The sequence below is a fragment of the Mobula birostris genome, chromosome 14 (genome assembly GCF_030028105.1).
Source record: "Mobula birostris isolate sMobBir1 chromosome 14, sMobBir1.hap1, whole genome shotgun sequence".
NCBI classification, from domain to species: domain Eukaryota; kingdom Metazoa; phylum Chordata; class Chondrichthyes; order Myliobatiformes; family Myliobatidae; genus Mobula; species Mobula birostris.
This window is the reverse complement of record NC_092383.1, coordinates 77,166,154-77,185,761: the sequence shown is the minus strand read 5'-3', so window position 1 is coordinate 77,185,761 and position 19,608 is coordinate 77,166,154. Positions and strand designations below refer to the sequence as shown.

The 19,608-nt window shown below is 45.3% G+C and overlaps 1 protein-coding gene across 2 annotated transcripts in view; it reads right to left on the bottom strand.

Annotated features, from left to right (window-relative positions):
• Positions 1-18,141, bottom strand: part of LOC140209997 (monocarboxylate transporter 1-like) — a 59,359-nt gene extending 41,218 nt beyond the window's left edge. Inside the window, exon 1 of one of the 2 annotated variants that reach the window (XM_072278715.1) lies at positions 18,022-18,141. The gene's annotated coding sequence lies outside the window, so the exon portion shown is untranslated. Of the gene's footprint in view, positions 1-17,364; positions 17,451-18,021 lie in introns of those variants that run through there. The other variant, XM_072278716.1, reaches the window with a different exon arrangement.
• Between the last annotated feature and the right edge of the window lie 1,467 nt (positions 18,142-19,608).

Below are 19,608 nucleotides of genomic sequence, written 5' to 3'. Positions count from 1 at the left end.
AGGGGGTACGCTGTCTGGGATAGGTGGGGTCTTTGACAGTGCTGGGTGATTTACTGGGGCAGCGAAAAGTCCATGGAGGGGAAACTGGTTTCCTTGATTTTCTGAACTGTATCCACAACTCTCTACATTTTCTTGCAGTCACAGGCAGCACGGTTGCCATAACAATCTGCGACATATCTGAATAGGATGCTTTCTGTGGAGCATTGCTCAAAATTGGAGAAGGTCGAAGGGATGTGCCAAATTTCTTGACCCACCTGAGGAAGTAGAGGCACTGGTGATCTTCCTTAGCTGTGGTTCAATGTGGTTGGACAGGTTCGGGGTCTTGGTGATATGCACTCTTGGTAACCTAGAGCTCTCAACCTTCTCAACCTCAGCTCTGTTAATGCAGACAGGAAAACGGAAGCATCCCTACCTTCCATCCTGAAGTCAACAACCAACAGTTTTGTTTTGCTGACATTAAGGATGAGGCTGTTTTCATGACACACGTCACCAGGCTCTTTTTTTCTCTCCTGTACTCTGATTGATCATGATTTGAGACATGGCTCCCTATGGTGACATCACCCACAATTTTATAGGTGGAGTTAAGAGCAGGATCCAGCAATGCAGCCATGAGTTTATAGGGAGTGTACTTGAGAGCACAGCTCTGTGGGGTCCCAATGTTTCACTTTATGCAGTATTTTCATTAACTTGTCTTCATTACATATGTCACATCGTCTGGGAAACTCCCAAAAACCTTGTGGAATTTTCCATTTGTGACGTCATGGGTGTATGGGGTGTCTAGGGAGGGGTAGCACCTCTGGTGGGGGGGGGCCTGCCGTGCGCTTTTTCAGGGCAGCTCGTCCACCTCTGGTCCCCACCTGGTGCTCAGCTCTCACCTGTGGCTCCAAGTAGCTGTAGCACGCGCAGCGGCCACACCCCGGTAAACCGTCTCGGCAGACGGGCCAAACCAGGTGAGGGTAGCCGATGGGTCTTTGACCCTCGGTGAGGTAGGGGATCTGCCTGTCCCAGCGTGTGAAGTCTGGCCCTGGCATGTTGAGTGGAGGAGACTGACGAATGGTCCAACGGTCATGAAGGCAGGCCACAGGCGTTTGTGGAGCGCTAAGATCACGACAAGGCACTTAGTCATCCTGGTCATCCACTGCAAGGGGTGGTGATCTCTTTAAACTCTCCCGGCAGAAGGCAAAGGCAAACCACTGCTGTAACTTGCTGAGTACATGATTTTCCAATATGTCAGAGCAGTGTGGAGGGAAATCCTCCGCCAACTGGAAATTCCAGTTGCAACCTAACGACAACGACGTCATGTCAGTGCTCGAAAAATTTTTGTTTTTGGATTTTGGATTTTCGGATAAGGGGAACTCTACCTGTCCATTGCAATTTGACTGAATGCATCACCATCAGGAATCGGAGGTGGAGGTGGATAGCACGCCCTCCCCACTATTGAGCACAGTTATAAGGAGGGCTGCCACAGAGAAGCAGGATCCATCATTAAGGACCCACACCCATCCAAGGCTATACTCTCTTCTCGCTACTGCCATCGAGAGGGAGGCACAGGGGCCTTAGGTTCCACATCACCAGGTTCAGGAACAGTTATTACCTTTCAACCATCAGGCTCTTGAACCAGCATGGATAACTTCACTCACCTCAACAGTGAACAGATTCCACAACCAACGAACACACTTTCAAGGTCTTTGCAGCTTATGTTATCTGTATTATTCATTTTTGTATTTGCACAGTTTGTCATCTTTTGCAAACTGTTTGTTTGCCTGCATATTGTTTTTCATTAATTCTATTTCTTTGTACCTACTGAGAAGGCCCACAAGAAAATGTATATGGTAGCATATGGTGGCATACGTACTTTGATAATAAATTTACTTTGAACCATAAAGAACAGTCTCTGCACCGCATAACTGACAAAATCTAGTTTCATGCCTCAGCTCTGATCAAAATGATGCTAGTGTGGCTGAGGCCAATTGCACAGCACCCAGATCCAACATTCTGTTGTATCATTTGAGTTATCTTTATCAAGAAAACAAATATTGAATCATTTCCCAAAGCTTAAGGACAAAACTCTCACAAATATTTACAGTTCATTTTGAACAAGAGGAATGCTGAGCTCCTCATTCCAGCTGATTCTCCTCACTTTGGTAGATAAATAATAGTAACAGGCTCCACCATTTAAATGTTGAAACATAAGACAAGGGCAATGCATTCATAGGCATGTGTCAAGTACACAACCTTTGATCACAGGCTTCAAACAATGAGATCCAGGGCTCAACAAAGGTTTCTGGACAAGAGGAGGGGCTTATCAAGGTGTGTAGAACTAAATTCAAATACTTTGCCACTAACACTAACACCACATTGTGTTTATATAACACAGGGGTCCCCAAGCTTTTTTGCACCGCGGACCAGTTTAATATTGACAATATTCTTGCAGACCAGCCGACCCGGGGGGGTGCGGGGGGGAGGTGTTAATCAGGACCCGAAAATAGGTGGTAAGTCAACTATAAGACTAATAAACTCAATTTTGTTTCTAAAAGGGTTTATCTAACGAATTTAATATTAAAAACACAGCGCACATTTTCCTCGCATGAATATAGTGATAAGTCAATTATAAGTCATAAGGAACACACATCAAAGTTGCTGGTGAACGCAGTAGGCCAAGCAGCATCTGTAGGAAGAGGTGCAGTCGACGTTTCAGGCCGAGACCCTTCGTCAGGACTAACTGAAGGAAGAGTGAGTAAGGGATTTGAAAGTTGGAGGGGGAGGGGGAGATCCAAAATGATAGGAGAAGACAGGAGGGGGAGGGATGGAGCCAAGAGCTGGACAGGTGATAGGCAAAAGGGGATATGAGAGGATCATGGGACAGGAGGTCCAGGAAGAAAGATGGGGGGGGGGGGGACCCAGAGGATGGGCAAGAGGTATATTCAGAGGGACAGAGGGAGAAAAAAGAGAGTGAGAGAAAGAATGTGTGCATAAAAATAAGTAACAGATGGGGTGCGAGGGGGAGGTGGGTCCTTAGCGGAAGTTAGAGAAGTCGATGTTCATGCCATCAGGTTGGAGGCTACCCAGACGGAATATAGGGTGTTGTTCCTCCAACCTGAGTGTGGCTTCATCTCTACAGTAGAGGAGGCCGTGGATAGACATGTCAGAATGGGAATGGGAAGTGGAATTAAAATGTGTGGCCACTGGGAGATCCTGCTTTCTCTGGCGGACAGAGCGTAGATGTTCAGCAAAGCGGTCTCCCAGTCTGCGTCGGGTCTCGCCAATATATAAAAGGCCACCTCCCTCCCCTTTCTAGATCTTTCTGTCTCTGTCTCTGGAGACAGCTTATCCACTGATGTCTACTATAAGCCTACTGACTCTCACAGCTATCTGGACTATTCCTCTTCTCACCCTGTCTCTTGCAAAAACGCCATCCCCTTCTCGCAATTCCTCCGTCTCTGCCGCATCTGCTCTCAGGATGAGGCTTTTCATTCTAGGACGAGGGAGATGTCTTCCTTTTTTAAAGAAAGGGGCTTCCCTTCCTCCACTATCAACTCTGCTCTTAAACGCATCTCCCCCATTTCACGTACATCTGCTCTCACTCCATCCTCCCGCCACCCCACTAGGAATAGGGTTCCCCTGGTCCTCACCTACCACCCCACCAGCCTCCGGGTCCAACATATTATTCTCCGTAACTTCCGCCACCTCCAACGGGATCCCACCACTAAGCACATCTTTCCCTCCCCCCCCCTCTCTGCATTCCGCAGGGATCGCTCCCTACACAACTCCCTTGTCCATTCGTCCCCCCCATCCCTCCCCACTGATCTCCCTCCTGGCACTCTTCCTACAGATGCTGCTTGGCCTGCTGCGTTCACCAGCAACTTTGATGTGTGTTGCTTGAATTTCCAGCATCTGCAGAATTCCTGTTGTATAAGGCATAAGGAGGTTCCTTATGTCCAGTCCATTCCGCAATTTAAGTTTTGTGGCATTCATTGCAGAAAACTCTGCTTTGCAGAGATATGATGTTGGAAATGGAAGCAACGTTTTCAGTGCGTTCGTGGCTGTCTCAGGATATTCAGCCTTGACTTTGATCCAGAATGCCGACAGAGGTGTTACATCAAACATACTTTTCAGCCTACCGTCATTTGCAAGCTCGAGGAGTTGATCTTCTTCCTACGCTGACATGGATGATTCACCAGGGACCTTCACAAATGGGTCACGGACCCACTCCTTTGCACGTCTTGGGTCATTTGCGGTAGGGAAGTAACGCTCGAATTCTGTCGACAGCGAAGATAGGTGATCGCGCACCAGCTGTGAGAAGGACGGTGCAGCCTCAGTCTCTCCCAAAATCCCAGCTAATGTTGGGAACATGTCAGATATGCCCCTGTCCACTCGCCATCCCCACAGTTCCAGTTTGGCTGTGAAAGCAGACACTTTATCTGCCAACCTGAAGACAGTTGTCATTCTACCCTGAAGTGAAAAATTGAGTTCATTGAGCAGGTTGAAGATGTCACACAGATAAGCGAGTTTTGCTATCCACTCCTTGTCACTGAAGTGTGCTGCCAGTGGGGACTTTTTTTCTTGAAAGAAATCTCTGTAGCTGCTTTCTTATCTCAAAAACCCTGGCCAGAGCTCTCCCCCTTGATAGCCACCTGACTTCAGTGTGAAAGAGAAGGCGTTTGTGCTCTGTATCCACTTCCTTGCAAAGCTGCTCAAACAAACGTGAATTAAGGGCTTTTGCTCTGATGTGATTGATAACTTCAACAACGTCACTCAATACGCTGTTAAGATCAGATGACATTTTTCCACTAGCCAGCATTTCCCTGTGTGTGACACAGTGTGTAGACTGGCATTCAGGAGCAACCTCTTTGACTCGGGTAGTGAAACCAGACTCGTTAAGCTGTTCCAACAGCTGCGCTTCCATGTCCTCCGCTATGTCATTGATTCTCCTTGAAACTGTGGTCGCTGAAAGAGAAACCTGTGCCATCTTGTTAGCTGCAGCTTCTCCCAACAGTTCACGGCACATGCCCTTGGCAGCAGGCAGAATCAGTTCTTCACCAATGGTGAAAAGCTTCTTAGCCTTAGCAATGAGGCTAGCCACTATGTACAACACTGTCAGAGCAGCAGCATTTGTGGGGGTGGTCGCTCTCAGCACTTGCTCCTGTTCCGCTTGCTCACGTTTTTTCCACTCAAAAAACTTAATGGGTTTGTCTCTAAGTGCAGGGTGCTTGGACTCAAGGTGCCGAAGCAGTTTTGAGAGCTTCATTGCCTCATTAGACAGCTTGTCTCCACATATCACACACAGGGGGCTTGGAGCGTGCGAGTCACCGGTCGCAATAAAGCCATATTTTATGTACGACTCCTCGTATTTTCTGTTGAAGAAAGCTTTCTTTATTTTTTGCAGTCTCGGCCTTAGCTGTCTCTGTGTTATGATCATTGTTAGGCCTTTTATGTCCCCTACTATCTCTTCCAAAGAAACTCTCAAGCGACGTTTGTTTTTTACTTATCGAGTAGTTGTAGGTTAATGACCGACTGATGTCCTCGCGTGGGTAACGACCTCGCATGCGTTCAAGTTCAACAGTGGGCGTGACGGGAAATGAGGAAAGGTGCAGCTGACTCATATAGTTTCCTCACAGCCTGGTAGCACATGCTTTGCGGCCCAGTGGTTGGGGACCACTGATGTAACATATTTAACACAATACTCAAGGCACTTTACAGCAGTGCGATCACATTTTATACAGAGTCACAACGAAGATGTTGACCAAGACTTTCCTGAGCAAAGCTTGTGTTCCACATTGTCCTGAACTGAACCACATTAGATGTCAAAACCAATCCTTCTGGCCAGCATCAGTCTACAGCTGGGTATCAAAGCATTACTGGCACTTGGGTCTTGAGTAAATGCATATTCAACTTTGCCGACAACATCGCTGTTGTTGGCTGAATCAAAGCTGGTGATGATCAGCATATAGGAAGGAAATCGTAAATCTGGCTGAGAGAGAGTGGTGCCACAACAAACTCTCACTCAAATGTCAGCAAGACCGGAGCTGATTATTGATTCAGGAGGAGGAAACCAAAAGTCCATAAGCAAGTTCTCATCGGTGATTAGAATTACAGAGGGTCAGCAACCTTAGAATACTCAGAGTAATCATTTCAGAGGATCTGCCCTGGGCCCAGCACGTGGGTGTCATTATGAAGAGACCATGGCAACACCTCTACTTCCATAGTTCACAACGATTTGGCGTGACATCTAAAAATTTGACAAACTTCCATAGATACGTTGTGGAGAGTATATTGCCTGGCTCCATCACAGACAGCCTGCAATAGAAACACCAATGCCCTTGAATGGAAAATCCCACAGAAGGAAGTGGATACAGCCAAGTCCATCACTGGTAAAGCCCTCCCCACCATTGGGCAAATCTACATGGAGTGCTGTCGCAGGAAAGCAGCATCTATCAAAGGCCCCCAGCACCCATTCCATGCTCTCTTCTCACTGCTGCCATCATGAAGGTGGTACAGGAGCCTCAGGACCACACCATCGGTTCAGGATCAGTTACGACCCCTCAACCATCAGGCTCTTGAACCAGGAGAGATAACTTGACTTGCCCCTTCACTAAACCGTTTACACAAGCTATGGACTCCCTTTTCAAGGACTCTTTATCTCACGTTCTTGATATTTATTGGGGTTTTTTTTCATTTTGGTATCTACTGTGTTTCTGTGTATGCCTGCAAGAAAATGAATCTCAGGGCTGTATGTGATAATATACAAACTGTAATGCACTTTGATAATAAACCTACTTTGAACTTTGAAATGTAATCTGGTCTGCACCAGCGAGCCAGTATAATAACCTTCAAAACTCATCTGGAAAATCTTTGACACACAGCAGACACACACACTAGCTTTGCCATTTGACAAAGCTCTCAGCCAGAGGCCTCTAAATATGTTGTAGAGTTAGATGTTGGAGCGATCATTACCCCTTATGTCTGAATCCAAATCCAGGGTCAAAAGGACGGGATGACGATCAGTTTACTCACTAATAGCAAACATTTCAAAATACTTAAGGAAAAATGAAATAGCAATTAAGTAAATAATTTAAAACATTAAATCAAACAAGCAAACACAAACAAATATTTTCCCCTTCAATGTTCTATACTGCTATATAAATGAATGCCCACACAATTCCTGTGCCCGGCAGAGGTTTTGATGGCAATGTACAGGAGCCTGAAGACCCACACTCAGTGTTTTAGGAACAGCTGCTTCTTCTCTGCCATCAGATTTCTGAACAGTCCATGAATCCACGAACACTACCTCGTTATTCCTCGTTTGCATTACTTATCTATTTTTCTGGGTGTCATGGTGGAGATGTGTTTCTACCAAAGGAGGTGTAAGGTGCTCCTTCCCTACTCTAGCCTGCAGATCACCCTTGGGTGAGGTGCAGCTCCTGTTTAGCCCCACAATCCACACACGCCCCCCCCCCCCCCGATCAGGGTCATGTAAAACCATGGGAGCAGGTAGTGGATGGTCATATGGTGCACAGCACATCTCCTGGTTAGGCGACCACTGACACCATGCCAACAATCTCTGAAGAGTATTGATAATGGCTGGGGTCACCGGTTTTGTAAAGACACGGCCCAGAAGGCGGCAATGGCAAACCACTTCTGTAGAATTTGCCAAGAACAATCACGGTCATAGAGCATGATCATCCACATCATACAACGTGACACATAATGATGATGATTATCTGTTTTTAAAATTTTACCATATAGAAATTTGACCTTGCAGTCTCACACTGTACTGCTGCAATAAAACAACAAATTTCATCACATTTATCAGTGATAATAAAACTGATTCTGATTAGTAACGGCTGGGCGATATCAGAAGCTCCCGCTCCAAAGTTGGGCTCCATGCAAAGTCCAACGTCAGAATGCAGATCAGGACATCTTCATGTATGTGGCAGTCCCAGCGACGGCATGTACTCACCTAGGGAGATATTAGCAGTTCCACACGGAACTCCCAGCAAGGCCCACCAACACTTAGACCATTAGGGTCGGATGATCAGAAGTTTGGGCAAAAAGGCAGGATTTGAGCCCCATGAAGGGAAGGAGAGAAGCAGGCAAGCAGGGAGGTTTGATGAATATGCATACTATATAGCTTCTATAGATGCACAGTGGAGAGTATCATGGACTGTTTGCATCACAGCCTGGTATGGAAACACCAATGCCCAGGAATGGAAAAGTTTGCAGACAGTGGTGGATGCAGCTCAGTCCGTTGCAGGGAAAGCCTTCCCTAGCACTAAACATGGAGTGCAGCCACAAGAAAGCAGCATCCACCTTTGAAGACCCCACGCACTCTTCCCACTGCTACCACCAGGAGGAGGTACAGATTCCTCAGGTCCCATACCACCAGGTTCAGGAATAGTTATTACTCTTGAAACATCAGGCTCATGCTCGGTGTGGATATAGCTTCACTCACCACAACTTGGAACTGATTCCATATCCTCCTGTCACAACCACGGATTGGGCAGCGCAGTAGATAAGGCAATTGCGCTTGTGAACTTGCACGTGTCAGCTAATTATTATTTAATCGTGATAGTATTTAACTCCACACTTGTCATTGTAGTGCTTGTTGAGACTGGGACAGACCATTGCAACACTTCGCTGCTGTTCTGCTTTCCACATTCCCTGAGATATTGGACTTTCAATTCAACTGACTCTGAAGACTAGCGGTATTCGTTTAATGTTTAGATGTCCTTTCCAGCCGCAGTGTAGGCTTCCTGTTCCTTTAGAGAGTTTTAGTTAATGGCCCCTAGATTTGGATTCAAGCATAAGGGGTAATGATTGCTCTAACATCTAACTCTACGTTAAATTAATACCGCTAGTCTTCAGAGTCAGTTGACTTGAAAGTCCAATATCTCAGGGAAGGCCAAAAGCAAAACAGCAGCAAAGCATTGCTATGCTCTGTCCAAGTCTTGACAAGCACTACAATGACAAGTATGTGGTTAAGTACTATCACGATCAAATAATAATTAGCTGCCACGTGCAAATTCGCAAGCACAATTGCCGTATCTACCGCGCTGCCCAATCCGTGGTTGTGTCACCTCCAGACTCACTTTCAAAAGAGTATTAGATTCAACGTAGTCTACCAGTTAGCACAGAATTCGGCGTTCAATTCCAGTGTCCTCTGTAAGAAAGTTTGTATATTCTTCCTGTGTGCGCATGGATTTCCTCCAAGTGCTTCTGTTTCCTCCCACAGTCCAAAGACAGACCAGCAAGTAGGTTAATTGCTCATGGTAAATTGTTCTGTGATTAGGCTGGTGCAAAGCAAGGAAGGGTCTGTTCCTCAATGTATTTCTAAGTAAAATATTCTCAGCATTATTTTTTTTTGTTTGTACAATTTGCCTTCAATTGCATTGTTTGCCCGTCTTTATGTATTTTGTCTCTAAATTCTGTTGTATTTAATTATGTTTCCTATAAATATCTGCAAGATGGTAACAAAGATGTTCTTTGATAATAAACCTTCAATGTGAAGGATTTCAAGAGCTTGAGATTGAGTAATAAAAAAAAATCAATAATCTGGAAAACAAAGTTCAGAGAGATGTTTAGTTATTAACAGGATATGGAATATTAAAAGCAGGATTCTGGATGAACTCAAATTTGCAGATAAGTTGGAACAAGTATTGTTCAGACTTCGATTCAGGAAATAGGCAGCCAGCTGGGATTTCACCTCCAACGTTGTGATGACATAGAAATCAAGGTCATTCAGGTCCATCAGACTTATCTCCTTTCCAGAACATTCTGTTTCTCTGCGAGTCAGTTATCTACAGTATCTGCTTTTACAAATGCAATGTTTTAACTTCATAATTTAGAAAAGCAAACAGATTCAACTCATCCACCAGTTGCACAAACAGGACTAAACAATTCAACATTGGGGTGCAAAATTTTGTACTAGAGCGAATTTGGATTAAGTGTAAGTGAAAGAAGGGGAGGGGGTGTAGGAGAGAAAAGAGTAAAAAAGAGTAGATGGAGATGTGGAATTCTCTGCCCATTGAAGAAGTGGAGGCTACCTCAGAATTTAAGACGAGGTTGGATATATTTTTGCACAGTAGGGGAATTAAGGGTTGTGGGGAAAAGGCAGATGGGTGGAGATGAGTTCATGGCCAGATCAGCCATGATCTTATTGAATGGTGGAGCAGGCTCGACGAGCCAGATGGCCAACTCCTGCTCCTGTTTCTTATCTTTTTATGAGACAGGGCAGTAGAGAAGAAAATCAATGAAGAAATTTCTAGAGATCTGTCAGGGTGGTACGGTGATGCAGCTGAGCGCACTGCTCTCTCACATCTCCAGTGAACCTGGGTTCAATCCTGACCTCTGATGCTGTCTGTGTGGAGTTTGCAATCATCCCTGTAACCACATGAGTTTCCTTTGGGCGGGCCAGTTTCTTCCCAAAAACATGCTTGTTCGCAGGATGGTTAGTTCCTGTTAATATATCCTGTTAATTATGAAGGGAATCAGAATAGAGCTGATGAGAGAGAGAGAGACAGAGAGAGAGAGTGAGAGAGGTAGAGAGAGTGAGTCAGGGGTGGAGGAGGGGAGGTGTGGGGAGAGGGGAGGGTGGGAGAGAGAAAGAAAGAAAGAAAGAGAAAGAGCAGTCACCAAGATGCAGAGGAGACTTCAGAAATGCAGAAACAGATGTCAGGAGTCCAAGGGCAAAGGGTAAGAAATAAGTTCCAGGAAAATATTACAAACAAGAGACAGGCAGAGGTTATTCTTGCAGGAACATTCTGTCTGCATCTCAAATAACAGTGACACTTTGCATCACCCTTCCTCTCACCCGTTGCTGGCCCAGGAGAGCAGGATCCAGCTGTGACCACGAAGCAGAGATTTGGAGAAACATTTGTTAACTGCGGATTAATTAGTTGCACCCTGTCACACAGCAATGAGGTGGAAGTAATGTCAATATTCTGCGAAGTTATTCATTTGATGAAAGAGGTAATTGAGCTGAATGTGGGAACCCGCCTCAGTGAATCAGCTGATCAAAGGCGGCCTTTACTGCCTCATGGTTACGGACAGACACAAAGCACAAAGGCACAGCAACTCCAGCCCCAGGGCACCTCGAATACTGTACACCTTTCACAACTTGGTTCATACCAGAATTCCCAAACGTATTTTGCTTGATCCTACTTCAGGGATTTTTTTACACCCTTTCCATTTTCCATTCTACAACTGAAAAAAAGAACTAGTTGCATACCTTTATACTGTAATTGCACTTTTTGAAACCACTTGCATTCTCTTAAACTACTTTTATATCTGTGCCATACCTCCAAAATTACCAGTCATAGCCAAGACATTGGATATTAACTCTCTGCTTCTCCACTGGGAACATCGGTTCAGTCCAGCCTTAATTTCCTCCCATACCACAAACCTGATGATTACAGGTACTTGCAAATTCCTTCCCCCATTCAATCTCACAAAAGTGCACTAACCACTAACATGTCCCCAGCACATTCAGAACATTGCTGAAACCTGAGCAATCAGCTACAGGTCAGAAACACTGTCCGACCATTCTCACCTGTACACGTGATGGCTCCTGCAAATCACTCTCATGCTGGGTTTGATTCTCTCTATTTGCTCCTCACAACCTAGATATTTTCCCACTGTTTTAGTGACTTCTAATCTGTGCTACTCCCTGTCTGGTCCTTTCTGTCACCAAAAATCCATCAGCATTTCCCAGTCCCTCTCCCCCTCTACTCTTCGCCTCTCCCTCTGTGATGATTCGATGACTCTGGCCTGTACTCGTCAGAATTTAGCAAAATGAGGGGGATCTCACTGAAGCCTTTCAAATATTGAAAGGTCTAGATAAAGTGGACATGGAGAGGTTATATGTGTAGTGGGGTGGGGGACGGGGGTTCTAGGAGCAGAGGGCACAGCTCAGGAGTGAAGGCCGTCCCTTTGAACAGAGATAAGGAGGAATTTCTTTAGCCGGTGGGTGACTAATCTGTGAAATTCACTGCTATGGAGGCAAAGTCAATGGGTATGTTTAAAGCAGAGGTTGATAGGTTCTTGATTAGCAAGGGTGTCAAAGGTTAGAGGAAGAAGGCAGGAGAATGGGGTCAAGAGAGGTAATAAAGCATTATCAGGGATGCATCTCACCCTAACCATGGACTTTTTACTCTCCCCCCATCCAGTAGGCGCTACAGGAGCCTCCGCTCCCACACCAGCAGGCACAGGAAGAGCTTCTTCTCCGAGGCTGTGACCCTGCTGAACTTCTCATCACAGCGCTAAGCAGTATTCCCCCACCAGAGGTGCTACCCCTCCCTGACACCCCATATACCCCACCTTTGGTGGGGTATTAGTCCACCTTTGGTCCCCACCTGGCACTCAGCTCTCACCTGTGGCTCCCCGTAGCTGTTTGCACGCGACAGCGGCCACACCCTGGGCAACGGCTTCGACAAGCCGGCTAAACCAGGTGAGGGTAGCTGACAGGTCTCAAACCCTCGGTGAGATAGGGAGTTGTCTATCCCAGCATGTGAAGACAGACTCCGGCGGATTGAGCGGACGAGACCAGCGGAAGGTCCAACGGTCAAGGCGGTGGTCTCTGCAAGCGTCGTGGAACGTGTAGAGCACGACAAGACACAGAAGACGTCCTGGTCATCCACTGTGCCTAGTCCCATCTCCAGCCGTCTAGACTCTGTCTTGCCACTGGATCCAGATGGGAATTGGGAAGAGAGAGTGAGGCTGACGCTGCGCAACTCTCCCTCACTTAAATCCAAATCACGCGCTAGTCTCGTCACCATCATAATGGTGTCGAGGTCCTCTTCGACGTCAACGATGGACGAACAACAACAAGCAGTATTGCACCCATATTGTACTGTCTCAGTACTTTTATATTTGTGTGCTGTAGCACTTACTTTTTATCCACAGTTATTTTGTAAATAACACTATTCTTTGCATTTCTGGTCAGATGCTAACTGCATTTCATTGGTTTTGTATCTGTACTCGGCACAATGACAATAAAGTTGAATCTAATCTAATCTAAATCAGCCATCAGCCACAGCAAACTCAATGGGCTGAATGGCCAGATTCCACACTTATGTCTTATGTTCTTTTCATCTCCTTCCCTCCATTTTTCCCAACGTGTGTCATTCTTTCCACTACTGAGACTCTCCAACATGTCCCCTGAAGCAGTGAGGAGCAAGAGCATTACTGAGTCATGGAGAGGTAGATGGAATGTTAATGGTGTACTAGTCTCAGCCACTACCCATATCGTTTATTGTTAGAAAGTATAGACAGCCATTTAACCCAATCTATGTATATATATTGGTTTTTTGAAACAGAAAACTAATACTAATTTCAGCGCCTCCAATTTTTACGACCTCCCTCGGCTACAAATGTTTTTACATTTTTCCTTTAAAAGATGCAAGTTTCATCACAATCCTTGTGTAAAGCATACTTGTAAAAGAAAACATTTATACCAAGCGATTTCTTTGGTGTCATTTGAACACTTTGAACTTGAGAACCCTTCAGTAAATCAAAATTTAATTCTTTGCAATTGAGAATTTACGCAACTAAGTATGTGACCTTTTAAACACGTGATATGTAAGGTATGTCAGAGGAATCAGTAACACTCACCTGGAGAGAAAAAAACGTAAGTCAAAGGGCATTTTGTTGACTTTGGAAAGGCTTCATTAACGCTGCACTATAGAAAACGAGGCGTTCTGCAGAAGCTGGAAATCTTGAACAACACATATAAAATGCTGGAAGAACTCGGTAAACCAGGCAACATCTAAGGAGAGGAACAAACAATCAGCATTTTGGGCCAAGACCCTTCATCACGAACAGTTAAGTCCTGATGAAAGGTCTTGGCCTGAAATATCGACTGTATAGACGCTGCCCGACTTGCTGAGTTCCTCCAGCATTCTGTGTGCGCTGCGCTATAGAAAGTACTTCTAACCCTCGTACATGATGTAGTTCTAGTTGATTACACGGTTGCTGGTCCATGTGCAGGATAACTGAGTGGCCTTTTTGCCTTAAGGAAGGGTATGCAAATACTATTTATTTATTTAGAGGTACAGTGCAGAACAGGTCCTGCTGCCCAATGAGCTGCACCTCTCAGCAACCCACCTTTTTAACCCTAGCCTAACCACAACACAATTTATAACAGCCAATTAACCTACTGACCAGTGCACCTTTAGAATGTGGGAGGAAATCGGAGCACCTGGAGGAAACTCACACGGTCACAGGGAGAAAGTATAAACTCCTTACAGACAGCAATGGAACTGAGCCCACACACATTGCAAAACCTTATGCTGACCACTACTACTCCCACTCCATTCCTACACTGGGAGAGAGCGAGATCCAAGTGAACCAACTTCAGTCTGAATTTTGCTTGAAATATACCTCAATGGGCAAGAGGTTCACACCCATATTTGTAAGAAGTAAAACTCTAACCCAGTCCACCAGCATAGTCTCTTAACACGGTTGTGGTTGATTTCCTAAGCTTTTCCAATATCCCTCATCAATACGAAACAATGCACTCGTATTTATTTAAAGATACTGCAGGGTATCGAGCCCTTCCAGCCCAATGAGCCCATGTGTCCAATTAAGCTAAAACCCGCAAGTCTTTAGAATGTAGAAGGCAACCACAGCACCCGGAGGAAACTCACATAGTCATGGGGAGAATGTCCAACTTGCTTACAGACCGTGGTGGGAATCAGTTCTGGGTCACTGGCGCCATAACAGTAACAGCTATGCTATCATGCTGCCCTGTCCTACCAGTCCTAACCAACAAGGTAAATCCTACTGTACTCTTCACCATAACCCTCATTCTGACCCCAATTGCCCCTTCCCCATATGTCAATCCTCTGCATTGTCCATCAGCCACTATTATTCACAGGAGGCAAATTTCCTCAGGCATGCCTCCTTTTCCTTTCCGTTTCCCTTGCTTCCTTCATTCCCTCGGCAAAGAGGGCACTTTATGAAGGAGCGTAGCCATCAACAGTGGAGGTTAGCTAACTAAGTACCCAAGGCAATGCCAAGAATCCCGATGGAGGAGCAGGTGATTAACTGCTCTGCCCTGGGCATGCTTTGGTTGGGAGCATCTATCTCAGTACAGGAAACTTGGGGCGGAACCAGGAAGATTTCACATAAATGACCATGAAAATCCAGCACCCTGTCAACCAAAGCAGACTCCAGTGTGAGTGAATGGAAATAGGGAATAAGCAAGCTTGAGTAAGTGTGTAACATACAAAACACTGGAGAAATTCAGCAGGTCAGGCAGCATCTATGAGTGGAAACAGACAGTTGACATTTCATCCTTTGAAGTTGCCTAACCTGCAGAGTTCCTTCAGAGTTTCATGTGTGCTTCAGGTTCTAGCCGATGCAGTGTCATGTGTCTCCATTCCGAAAAACAAAATGAGTGCCTCAATAGCATTATTGGACTTTCCATGTCAACAATTCACTGTATGGAGAGGACAGGGAAGCCCACAAAACACATTCAGCACTTGTTTACTGAGACACACATCACCTCCTTACAAGTTCCAAAGTAGATCCTAAATCCCACACACTGCATCAGAACACTTGAAAACGACATTCCTAAACTTCCAACCCTGTCCAAAGTAAATCCTTCATTGTACGAATAACAAGAGCATTTTAGTAATATTAATAGCTCCCAGTTGTGTCAAAATAAATAAAAACTGTTTGCAGATCCAGTCTTTGACCAATCAATAACTCCCCACTGAATTTCCTTGCATAATCAAAATTTCCCCAATATTCACTGCCAAGTACCAAATCCTCCCAAGTTACCAGCTGTCCCTACAGCCTGTCCACACAATAACTTTACCATAAATGCCCCTAAATGATCATCTACTCTCTTCCAATGCCAGCCTACCAGCCAATCAGCATCCACTCTCAGCCCGTCATCTATAACCAATCTCCAGATATCCTCTACCAGATGCCTAGAACTTCAACAACCAGCAATCATCCTCAAAACCTCCAGCTAATTACGTCCTCCCCAGAATAACCATCAATTCATCAACTCAACCCATCAATGAACCAGCACATCTCCTTATAAACAATTCTCCTCAACCTAATCCAACACTAACTGTCTCCAATATCCATAATTTTACCTTCCCCTTGTGCTGTTTACCAAATACCAACTTTCCCCGGGTCTCTTTCTAACAATGAATTTAGCCCAAGACATCTCATGAACTGGACTCTTCTCACTGGACTCACGCAACTCTCCCAGATCCTCTCACCAACCGGTAACTCTAGCCAGGGCCTCTGACTGTCCATCAACCTATCCCCATTCCCCAGTCAGCCACCAAATCTCCCCTGGACCTGTTGCCAACACCAACCTCTATCCTGGACTTCCTACCGACCATCAACCCTGCCCAGGGCATCCAACCAATCCCCAACTGTCTCCAGGGCCCTTAATTATGCAACTAACTCTCCACATGACCTCTAAACAACACCAACTCTCCCTAGGTCTTTCAATCAACTCTCTCCAGGTCCTTCAACCAATCACCAACTAACTCTCTCTGGATCCTCCAGCTGATCACCAACACTCCCACATCTTCCAATCAAGCAGCAATGTTCTCCAGTCATCTAAACAACCAGCAGTTCTCTCCACTCAAGAACAAACTTTTCATAATACATCCAATCAACGTGAACTCTGCCTGATACACCTAAGTGTTATTTCTTTACAGTAAATCTAATCAACAACATCTCTTACCAGTTTTCAGACGAACTCTCACCTGTATCCATAATTTCAATTCTCCCTCCTACCCTAACCGTGCACAAACTCACCCCAGCACCTCTCTTCAATCACTTATCTTCCCCAGGACATCCACCCAGCGTTCAAGATCTCTGAAGCCACCAATGCTCGCCAGTACGCGTAATAAACCAGAAACCCTCTCAGGGCGTCTGACCAAATCCCAATTCTCCCCAACACCCAATTTTTCCAGAGTTTCCGACTGCTCAGCAAATCACCTCAAGACCCACGAAGAACCACCATCTCTAAGATCTCCAGCTAACTAACCAGCAATACTCACCGCGACTATCTCTGAGCAACTATCAACTCACCTGAACTCTCCCCAGTATCCCTGACGATCACTGAAGATCTCAGTGGCCTCTGACCAATCTCCAATTCTCCCCAGGAACTTCCCCTAGTACCTTTAGCCCGTCGCTTGCTCTCTTCAGTAATCCTGAACCTGCCTCCCACAACTCTCCCCAATATCCCTGATGTCATCTCGAGCAATGACAACCTCTCCTCAGCACAGTCAAGCTACCATTAATTTCCCCAGATCACCCACCAAACATCCAAACCCCGTTCAAGTCTCCCCCTTTCCCTGAAAAACCCCCTAGGAGCTTCAATTTCTGCTCAGCTACCTTCATGAAGTGGCGTCAACTCTCCGCGTTTACTTCCTATGCGACCTACTGTAGTGTCGAGCAGAAAATGTGCTCGCAGCAATAACTCCCAGTCCGAGTACCCAATTTTACACGTGGCCGGATGAGGCACCGAAACAGGAAACCTTCAATATGACTGTTCGTTCAGAAAGTCAGAAAAAAAAGCAACTCGATGGCAAGCGAGGCGTTTTGCTGTAACAGTGGGGACTGAAGAAAACGCGTGCAGGTGGGTAGCCCACAGGGGAGGATGGTTACCCCGGCAAAACCGCAGACGGGACGCTGAGAGCCACTACCGTTCCCTCAAACAAAGCGCACGGGACTGACTGCACGCTGACAACCACTAAGTAGACAGAAAACCGCTCTACGTGATGGTCCACGGCAGAAACAACGTTTTCCAACTATAGATGGAGAATTGAGATTTACCAGGTTTTGTTTTTTGTATTAATGCACACCACAAGAAGTGTAAGAGTAACACATACAAAATGCTGAAGGAATTCAGCAGATCAGAAAGCACCTCTTCTCTCGAAAGGGAAAAAGAGTCGACGTTCTGGGCCGAGACCCTTCATCAAGATAGTGAAAATACATTATTTAGCTTAAGCCCATTACATAAAAAGCGAAGCGCAGGCTGGAACTACAGACCTTTCGCTGTGCTGCTGTTAGACAGAGCGCGGCCTCAGCTTTCCATTGCAGACGCGAAGTATGAATCGCGCTAACTTCACTCCTCCCCCTTTGCTCGCAAGCAGGATAATTGTAAAGTGCATTGCAGCCTAAGCAGGAAGTCTAGCCTTCTCCGAGATTTGACGAGTACTCCTGACGCTTACACACTTCACACATCATCCAAAACCAAACCCTTTCCTCGCTGGACATAGGAAGTGACAGATATTGGAACCTGGAGCAAAATACATATATGTATATACCCAAGAAGGAAGGCTACCGGAGGACCTCGCGGAACAGCATAAACAGTCCTCGTTTCCATTGATGCCGCCTGATCTGCTGAGTTCCTCCAGCGTTTTATGTGTGTTGTTTGGATTTCCAGCATCTGCAGACTTCTCTTGTTTGCGAGCTGAGTTAGGGGAGCGCTTTGTGCGGAGACCCTGCCTCATCCGATGCTGCTCGACCCGCCGTGTCCCTCTTGGTTTTATTTTTGCTTCCTTGACCCCTGTTTGAGGGCGGAATCGCCTGGATGTTTGGGGGGGGGGGGGGTCGGTGGTGGTAAAGCATCATACTAGGAATTCAGTGGATGAGGCGAAATCGCCTCCGGGCTGTTCAAGAATTTCAGTTTAACTATGGTTTCCCCATATTGATGATCTGAACGAGTTACTCAAGTGAAAAAAGATTTATTTGTTTGTTTTATCGACTACACAAAAGCATTTGATAAAGTGAAGCTCAATAAGTTATTCGAAATATTACAGAAAACTCTAGATCTAGATTCGAAAGACCTCCGCCCAATCAGAAATCTGTACTAGGAACAAACAGCCGCTGTAAGAATAGATGGAGAAGTGAGTCAGTTTACGAAAATCAAGAGAGGCGTTAGACAAGGGTGTGTTTTCTCCCCTGATTTATTTAATGTGTACAGTGAAACAATATTACAAAAAATAAGAGACATCTTGGGAATCAAAGTTGGCGGTGAAAACATCAATAATTTCAGACATGTAGATGACACTGTTAATTGCAAGTACGGAGGAAGAACTACAAAACTTAATTGATATAATTGTTGAAGAAAGTGCAAAAATGGGTCTATCTATCAATTGTAAAAAGACAGAATGTATGGTGATATCCAAAAAGAGGAAGAATCCCATATGCAGGCTGAGAATAAACGGGGAAGACGTAAAACAAGTACAGAACTTTTGCTACATTAAAAGAAGAATAGGGATGGCAAAAGACACCTTCAGGAGAATGAAGAGCATATACTGACCAATACTAAACTAGGCATGACAACCCACCTCAGAGCACTGAAAAGTTACGTTTATCCAGTTATGTTATATGGCTCAGGACAATATCTAGTAACATGAGGAAATGAATTGTAGCAGCAGAGATGTGGTTTTTGAGGAGGATGCAAAGAATATCATGGACGAAATGAATATCTAATGAGGATGTCATGAACAGAGCAAACACAAAAAGAGAAATAATGTATGAGATCATGAAAAGGCAACGTAACTTCATTGGACATGTGATTAGGAAAGAGGAGTTAGAATGCACAGTAATTATGGGAAGGATTGAAGGGAA